This window comes from Ovis aries, chromosome 16 (genome assembly GCF_016772045.2).
Source record: "Ovis aries strain OAR_USU_Benz2616 breed Rambouillet chromosome 16, ARS-UI_Ramb_v3.0, whole genome shotgun sequence".
Classification (NCBI taxonomy): Eukaryota; Metazoa; Chordata; class Mammalia; order Artiodactyla; family Bovidae; genus Ovis; species Ovis aries.
In genome coordinates, this window is record NC_056069.1 from 34,206,703 (window position 1) to 34,223,696 (window position 16,994).

A 16,994-nucleotide genomic window follows, 5' to 3' on the forward strand; every position below is an offset into this window, starting at 1 on the left:
ATTTTTTCCAATGGCTTTTAAGGCTCTTTGCATAAACACAAAGCAAAAACAAAACAGTAAATAGGAAAAACCTCAAACCTTTAGCAAGCCTCTGGCCCAAACAAACTTATTTCAGTGTAAAGTGGGATGGCAACATTTAAAGGAAAGGTGGGACGCTGTGGGAGAGAGGGAGGGTGGGATGATTTGAGAGAATAGCATTGAAACATGTATATTGTCATATGTGACATAGATCACCAGTCCAAGTTTGATGCATGAGGCAGGGTGCTCAGGGTTGGTGTACTGGGATGACCCTGAGGGATGGGATGGGGGTTAGGGAGGGTCAGGATAGGGAACACATGTACAACCATGGCTGATTCATGTGAGTGTATGACAAAAACCACCACAATATTGTAAGGTAATTTGCCTCCAATTAAATAAATACATAAAAATAAATAAAGGAAAGGTGGGTGGCAACCTGGTGAAGAAAACTCAAAAAATAGTCATTCAGTAAGAAGAATGTCTTAAATTATCTTCTTTATTTACCTTTGTGCTTCCAATTTGTCTGGCTCTAGGTGTCTTAAGTATATTCCAAGATGAACTCTGTGTAAGGGCACTGGGCGTTTTGCAAAGTGGGGAGATTTATTTCATACGTATGGCACTTTATCCAAATCCCACTTGGCTCTTTGAGTGCTTCTTGCTTGAAGCTAACACAGCCTGAGCTACCTGTGCTGATGTGCCCTCCCCCTGTCGGTCTCTATGTTTCCTGCCCTCCTTGGCCAACGTCTCCTCTCCTCTGGGGTTTTGATGCTTTTCAGAGCTCCTCCCTGATAAACCACCTGAGCCTGCTCTTCCAGGTGGTTTATGCCCTTATGCATGGGAGAAATCAGAAATAGAAAGAAGATCTTGGTATCCATGGCAATCCAAAACAGTAAATGCTTCTGATAGTGCTAAACTTTCATGTATTTATTTCGCAAATTCGACCTGCTTTAGGCCCATCTGATCAAATTTAAAAAGCAAAGGTTGGCCATCTACGGCTTGAACATCAGGTCTAGCCCACTGCCTATTCTGTACAGCTTGGGAGCTAAGAATTATTTTTACATTTTCAAGTGGCTGAAAAAAATCAAAAGAAGAATAATAATTTAAGGCACATAGACGTTATATGACATTCAGATTTTAGTGTCCCCCCCCCCCCCAATAAAAGTTTTATTGGAACTCAGTTGCTCTCTTTTGCTTATATATTATCTAAAGCTTCTTTTTGCATTATCTTGACAAAGTTGACCAGCAAAGCCTGAGGCATTTACTATCTGGGTCTTTATGGAAAAAGTTTGCCAACTCCTTATTTAGATCAATTAAAAAATTTACATGTTAGATTCCCTATTAGAAAGCAAGAATTTCTAGGGCAGAAATATTTAAATCATTTTTATGACCTTGGTGGTTAACACAGTGACTTACATGTGTTAGTTACTCTATGGATATTTGTTGCAAGGATTTACAATAATCCAGCTTAGTTATAATTTTGAGAAACATACCTATTACCTGACATCTGTTTCGGGAAGCCTTGCCAATGGACAAGGAAAGGAAAAGAAAGTGAAAGTTGCTCAACTGTGTCCAGCTCTGCGACTCCATGGACTGTAGCCTGTCAGGTTCTTCTGTCCATGGAATTCTCCAGGCCAGAATACTGGAGTGGGTAGCCATTCCCTTCTCCAGGGGATCTTCCCAACCCAGAGGTCAAACCCAGGTCTCCCGCAATGCAGGCAGATTCTTTACTATTTGAGCCACCAGGGAAGCCCCCAGTGGACAAAAGATACCTATCTTTTCTCTCTAGCATTTCTCTTCCTTGCATGTTATGGAGCATAGTCAGATTGTAATCTGCTGTTTACTTGGTGGCTAAAATTTAGAATATATCAAGTTTTCTGTATTGGGAGGTTTTGTTTTCAGAATTATTACTCTTCCCAGAGGCTGTGTATGTGTTATCTACTGCTGAATGCAAATTGACCTTAAAACCTATTGATTTAAAATTAGAACATTTTGTTATATTGCTTCATTTTGGTGGGTAGGGATTCAGGTGAGCCTTAGCTGGGTGATTCGTCTGCTTCACGTGGCAGCCATCGGAGTTAGTGATATTCAACTTGTGTCCAGTCCACTCTATTGGGTCACATGCCTATTGCCTTGGTGGGGATGGCTGGAAAGTGGGGTTCAACTGGGCCCTGTCCCTCTGTGTATAGTCTCAGGGTCTCTCCAGCAGGGTAGTCAGACTGCTCGGCACTCATAGAGACTAAGGTAGAAACTTCCATCCTCTTTGAGTTGAGTTCCAGAGTTTCAGTCCTGCCATGCTCTCTTCAGCTGATAGTAATTACCAGCCAACCCAGATTCAGGGGGAAAGAAAAGAGACCCTATCTCTCAAAGAGAAGAATATCAAAGGATTTCTGGCTATCTTCTATCTTCCATGGACTGCTTCTAGGCTGATATTTAACTTTTTATGAATTCCGACTAACTACAATAGCTCCCGTCTAGTCATCCTCACATATGATCTTTTTCCAGCCGTTTTTCCTGGTCTCTGAGCTCTGGAGGTGTCTAGATAAGGAGGAGACCTACCCAGACCAGGCAGAGCTTTGAGGGCCTGGCTGAAGTACACTGAGTACCTTCTTCAGAAAGTGATTCAGCCCCCAAACAGCCTGTCTGCCTCCTACAAACCTCAGATAGGAGCTAGGAGGTCTGCAGGGTCACTGTGAACCCCAGCTGTCAGGGAAGGAAGCCTTAAAGTACATTCCCATATACTTAATGACATCTTACGTCATACAGTTTGGAAGATACACCAGTTTCTTTTCTTCATTCACTGGAAAGAAAAATCAGCGCTGCCTCTCCCTGGATGAGGATAGGTAGTGAAAGAATATACAAGCCAAGATAATGTCAGCTCAGGACCTGGTTTTCCTCCTCTCTGCCATCTTCTGTTCTTGGGCATGTTGCTTGCATGCTGTTCTTATTTTCTCTAAAGAAATAATGCCAAGTTTTCTGAAGATGCCTTCATTTAGGCTAATTTTCCAAACTGAAGATGAAAAATTAGAGTTGTAACCATCTAAAAGGATGCCTTCTACATATGATTGTACAGAAGAAAGAACAATCTTAGAATTTTTTCCAGTGGAAATAACTTTTGAATGATTTTCTTGGCTTGTGTTATAGAGATTTTGAGAGAAAATCCATGTATTCACAATACACAAAACAGGTGTGATGAACATACAGGATATAAATATTATTTAAATACACCAAAACGTCATGGAGGTAGAAGGCCTTTCAAAGAGTTGTATTTCTCCATCTATTAGGACAACTTATCTGCTGTGTTTTGATGAGTTATGAGGCCAGAAAGGTGCTAGCCCTACATGGTTCACTAGCTGAAGGACAATTTCATGCCCTTCTGCTGCCCTGGGTCTGGTTTGGCAACTGTATTTCCTTTTCTTGCAGCCCTAGGCCACACCTTTGTCAGAGCAATTGCTCTCTATTTGTGCACTGAGTGGGTATTTTTTCCTCCCTCGATGGCTAGAGCCTGGGAGCCTTTCTGCACGTTTCCTCTGGTGGTCAGGACTGTTTGTACCCAGAAGGTGCTGTGGCCCATGGGGGGCCGCCCGAGCATGTGGCCTGTTGGGTGGGGGGTGGAGGAGTGGGGACAGGCGACGGTACTTCCTTGTTCTTTAAAAAGCCACATAGGGTTGTGGGCTTGGCAGTAAATTTTCTGTGGGCAATGAGAAACTCTCAACATTTTCACACAAAGAAAGAATCTATCTTGGTGATAAAACCAGGATCTCATATACATCTTTTCCTTTCCTTTATGGTGCAGATACACGGGGCAGGGGTGGCAGGGTGCATACTCTTTATGTTGAAGCAGCGACTCAAAACCAAAGAAACCAATCTTTAGTTCCTATCTATATTGTTGTTGTTGTGTGTGAGTGTGTTTGGAGAACTTTGAACATTCATTTGAGTTTGTACTTTTTGTCTTGTCTGGGATCACACAGATTCATATCTTTGTGAAGAGTCCACATGTTGGCTATAGGAGACCCTGGTTCAGTCCCTGGGCTGGGAAGATCCCCTGGAGGAGGGCATGGTGACCCACTCCAGTTCTTGCCAGGCGAATCCCCATGGACAGAGGAGCTTGGCGGTGCTCTGGGGTTGCAAAGAGTTGGACATGGCTGAGTGACTAAGCACAGCACAGCATTGTTATTATTAGATATTATAAATAGAGATGGCTTCCCTGATAATTCATTGATTAAAAATCTGCCTGCAATGCAGGAGACTCTGATTTAATCCCTGGGTTGGGAAGATCCCCTGGAGAAGGAAGTGGCAACCCACCCCAGTATTCTTGCCTGGAGAATCCCATGGACAGAGGACCCTGGCAGGCTACAGTCCATGAGGTCAAAAGTGTCAGACATGACTGAGTGACTGGTTTCTGCCACCGGTGGGTTTTCCTCACTAACCTGCTGTTGAATTATTTGAAATCCGTATCACTAACCTTCTGTGTGGAGACTTTGGAAATCCCCTCTGACTTCCTTTCTTGCCAAATTCTTCTCTGGTTGCCTGCCCACAATGTTTTTTTCCTAATCTGGCCAGCCATCCCTGACTTATTTTAGCACATGCAGTGTTTCAGTTTGACACAGTAGCACGCTGCACAGATTTAAAAAGAAGCTTTCCAGTGGAACGGTGGCCACGAATTGCCTCAATGATGAACAATTAAAGTTCTTAGGATGTGGGAAGAAGGCTCTGGGGAGCATGAATTCCTTTTGTGGGGCGTCAGTGGCTTGGTGACTAATTTGGAGCATGTTAGCACCACAAGGGAGTTTTATCCAAACTTGTGGTTTTTCAGGATTCATTGACAAGGTAGTTTAAAGAGCCCAGCCCTCAGCGTTATCTGTGAAACTTTTCAGGTATAACTCTACCCTCTCCACAGTTCAAAACTATTTTTGAAATTTTAGTATGTATAAATTCATTCTAATTCTTAATTGGAACATCTGATCCTGGTTTCTTATTTTGTGGTTAAGATGATGAAGGAAACCAATTAATATTTTTTGAGCATATGCTAGATGACAGACAGGAATTAAGTATTGGTTGGCCAAAAAGTTCATTTGGGCTCTCTGTAAGATCTTATGGAAAACTACCCTAACAAACTTTTTGGTCAACCCAGTATTTTATTCTGGCCATGCAGGTGCCAAGGAGAGAAAAACCCAGGTTGTCACTGAGACTGTTGAAACCTAGTGGAGAAGGAGGCTGGCTGAGCAATGAATGACAAGCGTGGGTCAAGGGACAGAAGACATGGTCGGTTGCAGTCTGCTCACTAACAACATCCCCTGCCTCACCATCCAAATCTGTGACTTTCCCTTATTTTTGTTGGTCACTTTGTTTCTTGGTGTCTCCTCAGCATTTCTGAGACAGATTTCCTTTGTTCATGAATATCTCCTTCCAGCTTTTTCCAGGATCCTTGCCTTTCTCAGGTAATCTGATTGTATTTCTGATTGTTCATTTTATTTGGAAATCAAACTTGCAAGGCCTTTGAGTTAGGTTGAGTACTATGAGGCAAATATGGCTCTTGACTGGCTTCTTGTGGTCTCTGCTTTCCACCACCCCAAACCACCACCTCTGTACTCAACTTAGGCATCAAGTCCCACAAGAGCTTTGCTGTCCACTGGTGACCCAAGAATGTGTGTGCTTAGTCGCTTCAGTCATGGCCAACTCTTTGTGACTCTATGGACTATAGCCTGCCAGGCTCCTTTGTCCGTGGGATTATCCAGGCAAGAGTACTGCAGTGGCCAAAATATAAACTTCAGAAAACATTGAAAATAAACTTTTCTTTTTTACAAATTATACCAAACACTTAAAACGTTTGGGAACATTAAACGTTACATTCAGAGAATACATCCTGGTGTTACCCATTATGCAGTTTAGTTAAATTTAGTATTTTATATGTGCTTGATTATTAATTCTTCTTAAATTCAATGATTATAATGATTCAGTTGTCTGAGGTTAAACAAATCTTCTATACATAGACCCCAGTTATTTTCGAATAAATTTTTTCAGATAACTCTTTCCAGCAAGGAAATTATAAAAATGTATGTGAGTTATACGGAAGACTTGATTAGAAGACTGTGTACAGATAAAAGGCAGTTTTCTTCTCTGCTGATAAGGCCTAAGATAATAGGTATGACAAGGATGTTTGCATTCTAATCAGTGACTTCTGGATATTCAAAGTACAAGGTTCAAAAGTTGACCCTTTGTCAATGTACTGTCATATTTTAAGATTGCATTTCCTTGAGTCACAGAAAGGTGAAAAAAGTTTTTTTTTTTTGCTTATGCAAATGATGTTTCTGATCTGACCAGTAGCCACATGAGAACATTCATGATACAATGCATGAGATAACTTATTATAAAATGCAAGCCTTGACTCAGAATAAACTTGACCTAAGAATGTAAACACAGTTAAGCTGGTCTAAGTCCAGCCTATCAGATTCTCTTTGGGATCTAATATCAGTGATAGCTTTTTGTCCTTTAGAACTTGATGTCTAGTTCTGAGGAAGGACACATAGTCAGAATGGTTACTTCTCTTTTTCAGGTTCAGGTATGAAGACAGAATTAAATGTATTTCCTTGTCAGTGTGCCATGTTTAACCTTTAAATTCCATATTATTAAAAAAATTAATTATGTCTTATATTCTACCCAATTCCAAAAATAATTTGAAGCAGAACACCAAAGTATTATCCATGCACAGCCTCATATTGACCTTGGTGTCCTTCCTTGTAGATAAAGGCAGAGTATACCCCAGACCATGTCTCTTTCTCATACCACCTTACATAAGCGCTTCCCTGGTGGCTCAGATGGTAAAGAGTATTCCTGCAGTGTGGGAGGCCCAGATTTGATCCCTAGGTTGGGAAGATCTCCTGGAGAAGGAAATGCCAATTCACTCCAGTATTCTTGCCTGGAAAATCCCATGGGCAAAGGAGCCTGCCAGGCTACAGTCCATGTGGACTCAACTGAGCCACTTTCTTTCACTTTCACTTTCTTTCTTCTCTTCTTTAACCTTACATAAGGAATACAGGATAGCTTGATACTTTTTCTTACATGGAATTGTGCCAAACCATACCAACTCTATTCAGGTAGGAAAGCCTTATTTCCTCACTTTATTTTCTCCAGCACCACAGAACCATGTAGATCAGTGGTTTCAGTGATAGTTCCTAGTCTTCATTCCTTCTAGCTCTGCTCCTGAACCGGCAGAATGGTTATATGGAATGGGCATCAGTGTTACTATCCGTATCCTGTGGTGTCATGTGCTTTGTAGTTGGACAGAGTTCACTAAATTCATTAATTTTTGTTGACTATGTTCAGAGTGACAATTTTAAGCCTGCTGCTGCTGTTAAGCCACTTCAGTCGTGTCCGACTCTGTGTGATCCCATAGACGGCAGCCCACCAGGCTCCCCCGTCCCTGGGATTCTCCAGGCAAGAACACTGGAGTGGGTTGCCATTTCCTTCTCCAATGCATGAAGGTGAAAAGTGAAAGTGAAGTCGCTCAGTTGTGTCCGACTCTTCGTGACCCCGTGGACCGCAGCCTACCAGGCTCCTCTGTCCATGGGATTTTCCAGGCAAGAGTACTGGAGTACTGGGGTGCCATCACCTTTTCCGAATTTTAAGCCTGGAAAGCCCCAAATGTTTAGACTTTGATTGACAGACACTTTGATGGCTTCAGGAATCCACAGTGTCCTGCCAGGAGCTGTTCTCCCTGGATACGACCCACTCCATGGCCTCCGAAACACTGAGCTCTTATTATTAACCTTCCTTTAGGGCAGTAGAAGATTTGGGTCACAGGTCCAAGCTAAGATTGTCACTTCGAGAATTTTGTGCCTACCCAGACATGCCAGTTTCTTTGTGTGTGTGTGTGTGTGGTTTCAGACATTTTATTGGGACTCACATAAGAAATACTAAAATTTTACATTTTGATTCAGTACATATACACATAAGCAAATCAAAGATCAAAGTTTCATAGAACAATAATTACCTTTTTTTAAAAAAGCTTGCAGTACACTCTGATAGAATCTGTCCTGTATCATTTTTTAAAATCCTTGGCTGTGACAACTTGACTTCATAGCCTATTAATGAATTGTAATGCATAGTTTGGGGAAAAACAAAACAAAACAAAACAAAACCACAACTGAGCTAGTGAAGAAGCAAAGAAGTCTCTGGCCTTTGAGCCAGACATACCAACGTCTATTCTCATTGCACCAGTCCACCGTGTGGCGACTCAGACTCCTTGCTTTGCAAAATTCCCAATTTGGAGCATTTAAGGTACCTTGTGAATTTAGCAGTGCATTCTCTTCACCTTACATGCTTTCTTCTGCTTTCTTCTTTGCCTAAAATTCTCAGTTTCCCTGTGGCAATTCATACTTGTCTTAGTAGTAGTGAAGTTGCTCAGTCGTGTCCGACTCTTTGTGACCCCATGGACTGTAGCCTACCAAGCTCCTCTGTCCGTGGGGTTTTCCAGGCAATAGTACTGGAGTGGATTGCCATTTCCTTCTCCAGGGGATCTTCCTGACCCAGGGATCGAACCCAGGTCTCCCGCATTGTGGACAGACGCTTTACCATCTGAGCCACCAGGGAAGTCCATACTTGTCTTACTTTGGTAAAAATGTAAAACCATGGCTTACCTTTAAATACCTGAAGGTTAAAACCACCTCTGATCTTTGTTTAGTGAAAACCTCCTGTTCTTTTTGCCTTTTCTTTACATTTTCTCCTGTAAGTCTTATTTCCTAACTTTTTTTCCCACCAGTAACTTTAAAGGTCTCCATTTATACCTTACAGAAGATATGCAGGCAGAATCACAAATTCCTACCACCTTGCCAGAGCAGTGGCAAGATAAAAAAAATAGTAGTTGCTTTTCTCTGGCCCTGTTATTCACTAACCCATGGAAGAGTTCTTTGATCTTTAACTCTGGAACAAAGTTGCCTTTGGGTTTCAGTCAGTTTCCTAAATGGTTGGAGAACAGGACTTCAGCTTCAGGGAGTTCGCCATCTCTGGGGAAGTAAATTGAATAAAGCATTTCACATCAGGAGTCTACTAAAATTGTCAGCTCTGTAAATGCAAATTCATCTCTTTAGCTCTGTAATGTAATTGCTCTAAAAAACACAAAACAAAAACACATTAAGAACAAGGAACAACTCCATTGCCTTATTGTAATGGAGCACTAGTGTGGATTCCATTCTGGTTTCTGCACAGGCAGCACTGTATTTGGAAGCCAATATCTCTTATTAGTGTTTCAATACTGAACATAATTAATTTTAATTTCAAAAATTGATTTTAATCTCAAGAATAAAAATTAAAGCTCTATGTGTATAATGCGTATATATTATTTATGTCCAGATGTTCAAGCTGGTTTTAGAAAAGGCAGAGGAACCAGAGATCAAATTGCCGACATCCACTGGATCATCGAAAAAGCAAGAAAAGTTCCAGGAAAAACATCTATTTCTGCTTTATAGAGTATGCCAAAGCCTTTGACTGTGTGGATCACAATAAACTGTGGAAAACTCTGAAAGAGATGGGCATACCAGACCACCTGACCTGCCTCGAGAAACCTGTATGCAGGTCAGGAAGCAACAGTTAGAACTGGACATGGAACAACAGACTGGTTCCATGGAACCAGGAAATAGGAAAAGGAGTACGTCAAGGCTGTATATTGTTACCCTGCTTATTTAACTTATGTGCAGAGTACATCATGAGAAATGCTGGGCTGGAGGAAGCACAAGCTGGAATCAAGATTGCCAGGAGAAATATCAATAACCTCAGATATGCAGATGACACCACCCTTATGGCAGAAAGTGAAGAAGAACTAAAGAGCCTCTTGATGAAAGTGAAAGAGGAGAGTAAAAAAGTTGGCTTAAAGTTCAACATTCAGAAAACGAAGATCATGGCATCCGGTCCCATCACTTCATGGCAAATAGATGGGAAAACAGTGGAAACAGTGGCTGACTTTATTTTTCTGGGCTCCAAAATCACTGCAGATGTTGATTGCAGCCATGAAATGAAAAGACACTTACTCCTTGGAAAAAAAGTTATGACAAACCTAGACAGCATATTAAAAAGCAGAGACATTACTTTGTCAACAAAGGTCCATCTAGTCAGGCCTATGGTTTTTCCAGTGGTCATGTATGGATGTGAGAGTTGAACTAAAAAGAAAGCTGAGTGCTGAAGAATTGATGCTTTTGAATTGTGGTGTTGGAGAAGACTCTTGAGAGTCCCTTGGACTGCAAGGAGATCCAACCAGTCCACCCTAAAGGAGATCAGTCCTGGGTGTTCATTGGAAGGACTGATGTTGAAGCTGAAACTCCAATACTTTGGCCACCTCATGCAAAGAGCTGACTCACCGGAAAAGACCCTGATGCTGGGAAAGATTGAGGGCAGGAGGAGAAGTGAATGACAGAGGATGAGATAGTTGGATGGCATCACCGACTTGATGGACATGGGTTTGGGTGGACTCTGGGAGTTGGTGATGGACAGTGAGGCCTGGCGTGCTGCGGTTCATGGGGTCACAAAGAGTCGGACACGACTGAGAGACTGAACTGAACTGAACGTATAGGTCATGCACATGTGATCATATATATATTAATATAATTTTAGTCCCTACAACATCATTTAAAAAAATGGTCCTATCAATGGAGTTACCATTATCATCCTCATTAAATATTTGTTAAACATCTCCATATGCATAGTGGCAGGTATTTAAGCATGATGAGAAAATGAAAAGAAATACATAATTATGATGTGTGTCCTCAGGGGCCATGAACTTGAGTTGTGCAGACAGATACATTATTTATGAAACTGTGAATAGCTGTCCGCATAGGATACTGTGAGCACCAAATGTCTGGAAGAGACTGTAGGTGCTGTTGACATTCATTCATGTCTACAGAGGTGGTGACAGAAGAAGATCCTAAAGCACTCAGGTTTGAGCCAGGCACATGGATGGGAAGAAACTGCCTGAGATGTTCTCTTTTTTCTAGATAAGCAAGAAGACATGCATGATGTGTGATGTGGATGAAAGGCAAGTAACCTAGGAAGAGGACTTGTGGCTGCAAGTTGAGTGACCTCAGGTTAGTCATTTAACATCTTGGGATCTCAGCTGCTCTCTCTATAAAATGCTGCTGCTGCTAAGTTGCTTCAGTCGTGTCCGACTCTGTGCAACCCCATGGACTGCAGGCCTACCAGGCTCCTCCGTCCATAGGATTTTCCAGGCAAGAGTACTGGAGTGGGTTGCCATTGCCTTCTCTGCTCTTTAAAGAGGGCTGGTTTATTCCTTGAAACCAAAGGACAAGTTTTGAAATGAAAAGTTAACAGGAAAAGTCTAAGCAATTAGTTTATGGAAAAGGAATTATACAGATTGTGTCTTGCTTGGTAATGAAACCATCAAAAGATCATCATTCTAAGATACTGTCTGTAATCATGGTGGGAGGGTAAGCTTGGTAAAAGGCCATAACATATGTGCTATGAAATGTGGTGAGATAGAGTGCATAAAACCACATCAGATTAATAAGGTCAGGCCTTGAGTAGTTGGGGAAATGTTTGAGAGTTTAACAAAGTGACAGAACCTACAGTTTGAACGTATGATTTATTTACCTTCTGAATGTGCAAATCTCGTGTTCTTATTAAGATACAGCGAGTCCCTCTAACTATAGCTTTTAGGCTAAACAGTGTAATGGCTTTTAAGTTACACCAGAGATTTGAGTGTGTTGGGTGTTAGTAATGACTGTTCTCAGAGTTCCATTAAACATCCCTGATTTCCTTAGTAGTCAGCTAGAATCTAATTCGAAATTTTGAGTCTTGGAGAAAATAGAAATGGACCACGATAGTCACAGCAGAAGTGAAAGGAGGCGGTGCTCACCCAGGCTTACAGGCTTCAGGCCTTCAGGGAATTAGGGGTGATCTGCAAATATACCTGGGAGGAGGAAATGGGTATATGACAAGAACCTTGGAAGAGACACAAGATTGAGTCATGGCTGTTAATCAACTCAGTGGGAACCTAAAAAATGTGCTTTATAAAACTGAAGGATCTCAATTCTCCTTTAAAGGTAAAGGGAAGTGTAACAAGGATCCTGACACTGGGGACACTATGACTAAGTTGTGAGTTCTCAACTTCAGTTTCCACGGAAGAGTTTGCGCTGCTCCCCACCTCTGTCCCCACCCCAGCACACACATATTCTAGATAAATTCTGTGAAACTCTTTATTGTTTTCTATTATGGGAGTAGTTGTCTGAGGCTGAGAAAATAAAATACCCTCAAACTGTCTTCAATGCTCAAAAAGGGATGCAAATATGAAGTTAGGTCAAAACTCTGCACCAATTAGGGAATTTTGATGAAAACAGCCTTGAGCTCATTCTTTAGCCCATCAGATTGGGAAAGAATAATCATGTATCAGATGGCCTTGATGCCTTGCCCATGTTCCTTTGGCTGACCCTAGAGTTTGCCCGCAGATACTTCGTAAACATGCCAACATCTTCCTGTGTCTTGATTTCAGAGGGCATTCTCTGGACACAGGAGAGGCCTTTTCACTGAATGTGTTAGGTGAGCAGTCACTGAAAAATAATGCCTGTGAGTGATCCTCAGCCACTGAAGGCTGGTGGATAAATACTTTCTTGCCTTTCATTGAGATAATTCCAAGTTGTGTTCTATGCAATCCCTCAGAAGGCCTTCGCAATAATTGAGACCCACTTGTTGACAGAGGTGGGTGATGAACTCATCTCAGATTCCCTGAAACTGTCTCAATTTTAGCATAGACAGTCCTGTGTCCTGGGAACTCCTCAGTCCTCAGGGATAATTGGCTACTCTACTATAGAAGTAACTGGCTAGTCAGTGTACTCTTTATTGGTTTTTCTCCCTTGCCTGTCTCACTTCCTCATTTCCTCAGTGACTTCTGGGATCATCTCCTAGGTAAACTACTGCATACTTGGAATTATGTAGTTTTTTTCAATACCTTTCATCTGCAGTGATTCTGAGTTGTTAGTTAGGAGCCCAGTTTTACACAGTACTATCTGTCCATAGCATCTAACACAGTGTGTGAAGCAGAGTTCATATTAAGTAAACATTAGCCAAATGAATGGACCCTGTATCATTAACCAAGCAGTTTTAATAGACATTATTTGCTGCTGCTTGTCAATGTTGGCCTGTTTGTTCCCCTTGAGTTTCCATAGATATCTGCCAGTCACATCAATCAAGTCATAGGTCATTAGGAGTGGTTTTACAAAAATGATGCATTATTGAAATCTTTTACAGTTTTTGATCATCTTACTGTTCTCATCCCAACATGAGAGTTTTTTAAAACAGAAATGTAATAATGACAAAAATCAATACCTGAGTAGAAGTATCTAGACAAAATGCTTTGCTGCACATTTTTTTCTGTTAATCCTCAGAGCAGCCTCGTCATTTTATATATTTAGTCCTAGTTTACAGTCAAGGCTTAGTGTTTGTTCATAACCACATGGCCAAGCAAGGGCCGTGTTTCTCACTACCACCCCATGTCTTTCTCATTGCATTTTGGGCTTCACTGTAACTAGTCAGAGAAGGCAATGGCAACCAACTCCAGTACTCTTGCCTGGAAAATCCCATGGACGGAGGAGCCTGGAAGACTGCAGTCCATGGGGTCGCTGAGGGTCGGACACGACTGAGTGACTTCACTTTCACCTTTCGCTTTCATGCATTGGAGAAGGAAATGGCAACCCACTCCAGTGTTCTTGCCTGGAGAATCCCAGGGATGGGGTAGCCTGGTGGGCTGCCGTCTATGGGGTCACACAGAGTTGGACACGACTGAAGCGACTTAGCGGTAGCAGTAACTAGCCAGCAGATTCTCCCTGAAACTCACTCTCCCTCATAGAATTCTATGGAAAGCAAATTCTGGAGACAAAAACACCTGGTTCACGATGGGTTGCCTTTTGGGGATAGTTTTTTGCAGCTTTTTTTTTTTTTTCAAGAATATTAAGTCCTCTCGACAGTAGCATTGTTGGCTGTAGTTTTCTCATAAGTCAATGCTGTACTTGCTCTTAAACACTTGAGAGATTGCAGATCACTGTCATTCAGTATCATTTAATTTCCTGGATAAAGAAAGAAAACATATACAGGAGGTTTAGGTATACATTTATAGTTGGGTTTAATTTCCTGTTTGCCTTTATAATTGTGGTTTTCCTTATTTTGCTTATGAAAACTATAATGAGTGTTTGAAATATATCTTGTTCATGTGGATTTTCTCAGAGCTAGCAATTGTATATAAGACAATAGTGTCAGCAGATAATTTCCCTTGTTAATGGCATTTTAGTTTATTTCTACCCTTAAATTTGGTCCCAACACATGTTTACACTGATATATGAGATGGGAGAATGTACAGGTAACATCCCCTGAGTTTTTTTTTTTTTCTGCCAGTGCTGATTGTGAATTTTAAGAAAAATTAAAATGGTAAAGAATGTTTCAGATGTTAATATCTTAATGAATTTAGTTTCTTTTTCAATTTTAAATGTAATATGCACTTAAAAAAAAAAAAGACATTCTCCTTTGTAGCCCCTTCTGTACCATTGCTACCACTTCCACCCCTAAGCCATCTGCCTCCCCAGTGGTAACCATGCTAATAGTTTGAGGGGTGTGTGTGTATGTGTATTTCTGGAAAGAGAGGGGAAAATAACAGATACAGAACACAATACTCATGCCTTGTTAATTTAATTTTTTTGCTCACTTGTATATTGTCAACATCTTTCCTACCAGAAAATATAGCTCAAACTCATGCTTTTTAAATGACCTTTTAAACAGCTTCACAGTGTTTCATAAATGCTTATACTGTAATTTAGTCTTTCTCTTTTTTACAGATATTTTCAACATTTGTCTATTATATAGTATTCTGCAGAGAACATCCTCATATTTCTCTCTTTGTGCTCCTAGGTGGGTTACTAAAAGTTCTAGAAGAATGCCTTGTTCACAGGATATGCCTTTTAAAAATGTTGATAGCCCATTAATTACCCTAAAACGATCTGTGAAATGTGTGTTCTTACCACACAACGTATGAGTGTGGTCATTTCCTTACACCCTCACAAACATGAATATTATGATATGGCTTTTCTTGGTTTCCTGTGAAAACAGGTCCTGAGACAAATTTGTTCAGATGAAAAAAAAACAACCAAAGCTTTGAAAAAAAATCATAATTCCTGTAGAATGCTGAGAGTTGAAATCAGTCAGTGTTTTCCTACTAAACGCTCTTCAATTGCATTTTTAAAACATGGAATATATTCAAGCCATAAAATCAGAGAAGCTTTCTTTCAGCTCTTTAGTTCTATGTGTTATTACCTTCAACTTCAGGTAATAAGGAAGGTTTCACAGAGGAGGACTTCTGACTTAATCTTCGAAGAATGTTCGAGATTTCTCTAGGAGAGAATGGGGACATGGCTTTTTCAGGCAGTGAGAAGTATGCACTTTCTCTGGAGAGTAGTCATGGGTGGAAGGTTAAAAGAGGTGTTGAAAATGGAAGTTCATAATCACATGTTATCACTAGCCAAACTTTATGCCCAGTCTCAACATTATCTCAGCATTAAATAAAGTTGGATATATGGGAAGATGTGATTCTGCTTATTCTTAGTTGATATCTTACAAACTGGTGTGAATGAAGAATAACTGATAGATCTTTCTAACCCCCGAATTCTGACTTCAAATCTGTTGCAATGCCTGAAATTTTCATCATTAGGATTATGGCTTTGGTTTAAGATATAGAGAACACTGTTTTAAGGATGTTCATAAAATTGGTGAAGATGAATAGGTCAGTGCCAAAGAGGGTAACACTTTATTGAAAATAGATAACCAACAAGGACCTACTGTGTAGCAAAGGAAACTCTGCTCAACATTCTGTAATAACTAAATGGGAAAAGAATTTGAAAAAGAATAGATACATGAATATATATAACTGAATCATTTTACTGTACACCTGTAACTAACATAACATTGTTAATCAACTATACTCTAACCTAAAGTAAAGATTAAAATGATATTACTAAAATTGGTGAATGTGATTGAGTCAGTGACAAAGAGGATAACCCTTAACTATGAATTCACTGACTGCAGTTAAGTTGGAAGATTGCAGAGGTTTCTCAGATATTAAAGAGAAAAGTGGGAATGGGCTGAAGCAGTGTTCCCTGGCCTGTAATTCCTGAACGCTCATTGGAATCTAAGAACTTTAGGGTCCATTGGAATATGATGTGAATGATCATAGTATCAATGACTTCAGTAGTGCTAAAGCAATAAAAGAAATGGCAAAAAATTATCATTTGCTGAGTGTATATGTGGCCTTACATCTTAACTCCTTCTTAACTCATTTAATCCTCACAACACCCTGTGGGGTTGATTTTATTCTTCTCACCTTACAGCTGAGGGAACTGAGACTTGCAGAGGTTAAGCAATTTGCTGGAAGATCACAAATCTAGTAAACTAGACTCTGAGCTTCTGTTAGTATGAATCCAAAGCCCATGACCCGAGGACACCAGGTAACCAGGGTGGCAACCAAAACAAACACTGCTGACATCACACCTTTATGTACATTCAGGCCTGGGTACAGAAGAGAATCAGCCTGAGCAAAGGGCAAGTGGTGGAAGAGCCATGGCTCTGGGCCCCTTCTGTGGCTGTTGGTTGTGGATGAGTTTATGGGTATCTGGGATCACCCTGGCTCTGTCCCAGTTTTCTCTCCCTTTGGAGTTCCTGGGGTGGGTTATGATCTGCAATGCTTTTCCTGGTCTTCTGCTCTCTGCTTATGTTTGTTCTGAAAGCTTGCGCATCCTTGCCAGTGGATTGCCATGTCTAAACAGGACAGAAGGAGAGACTCTGAAGTGGTGCTAATCAGGGCATTTTAGAGACAGGTATATTTCAGTCTATACTGTGCTACATGTCTCCTGTCGCAATTCTAAGTGGTTCAGTGTAGTGGAAATAGAAAATTGCTCCTTTGTTATCTATAATCTATGTATACAGTACTTGAAACA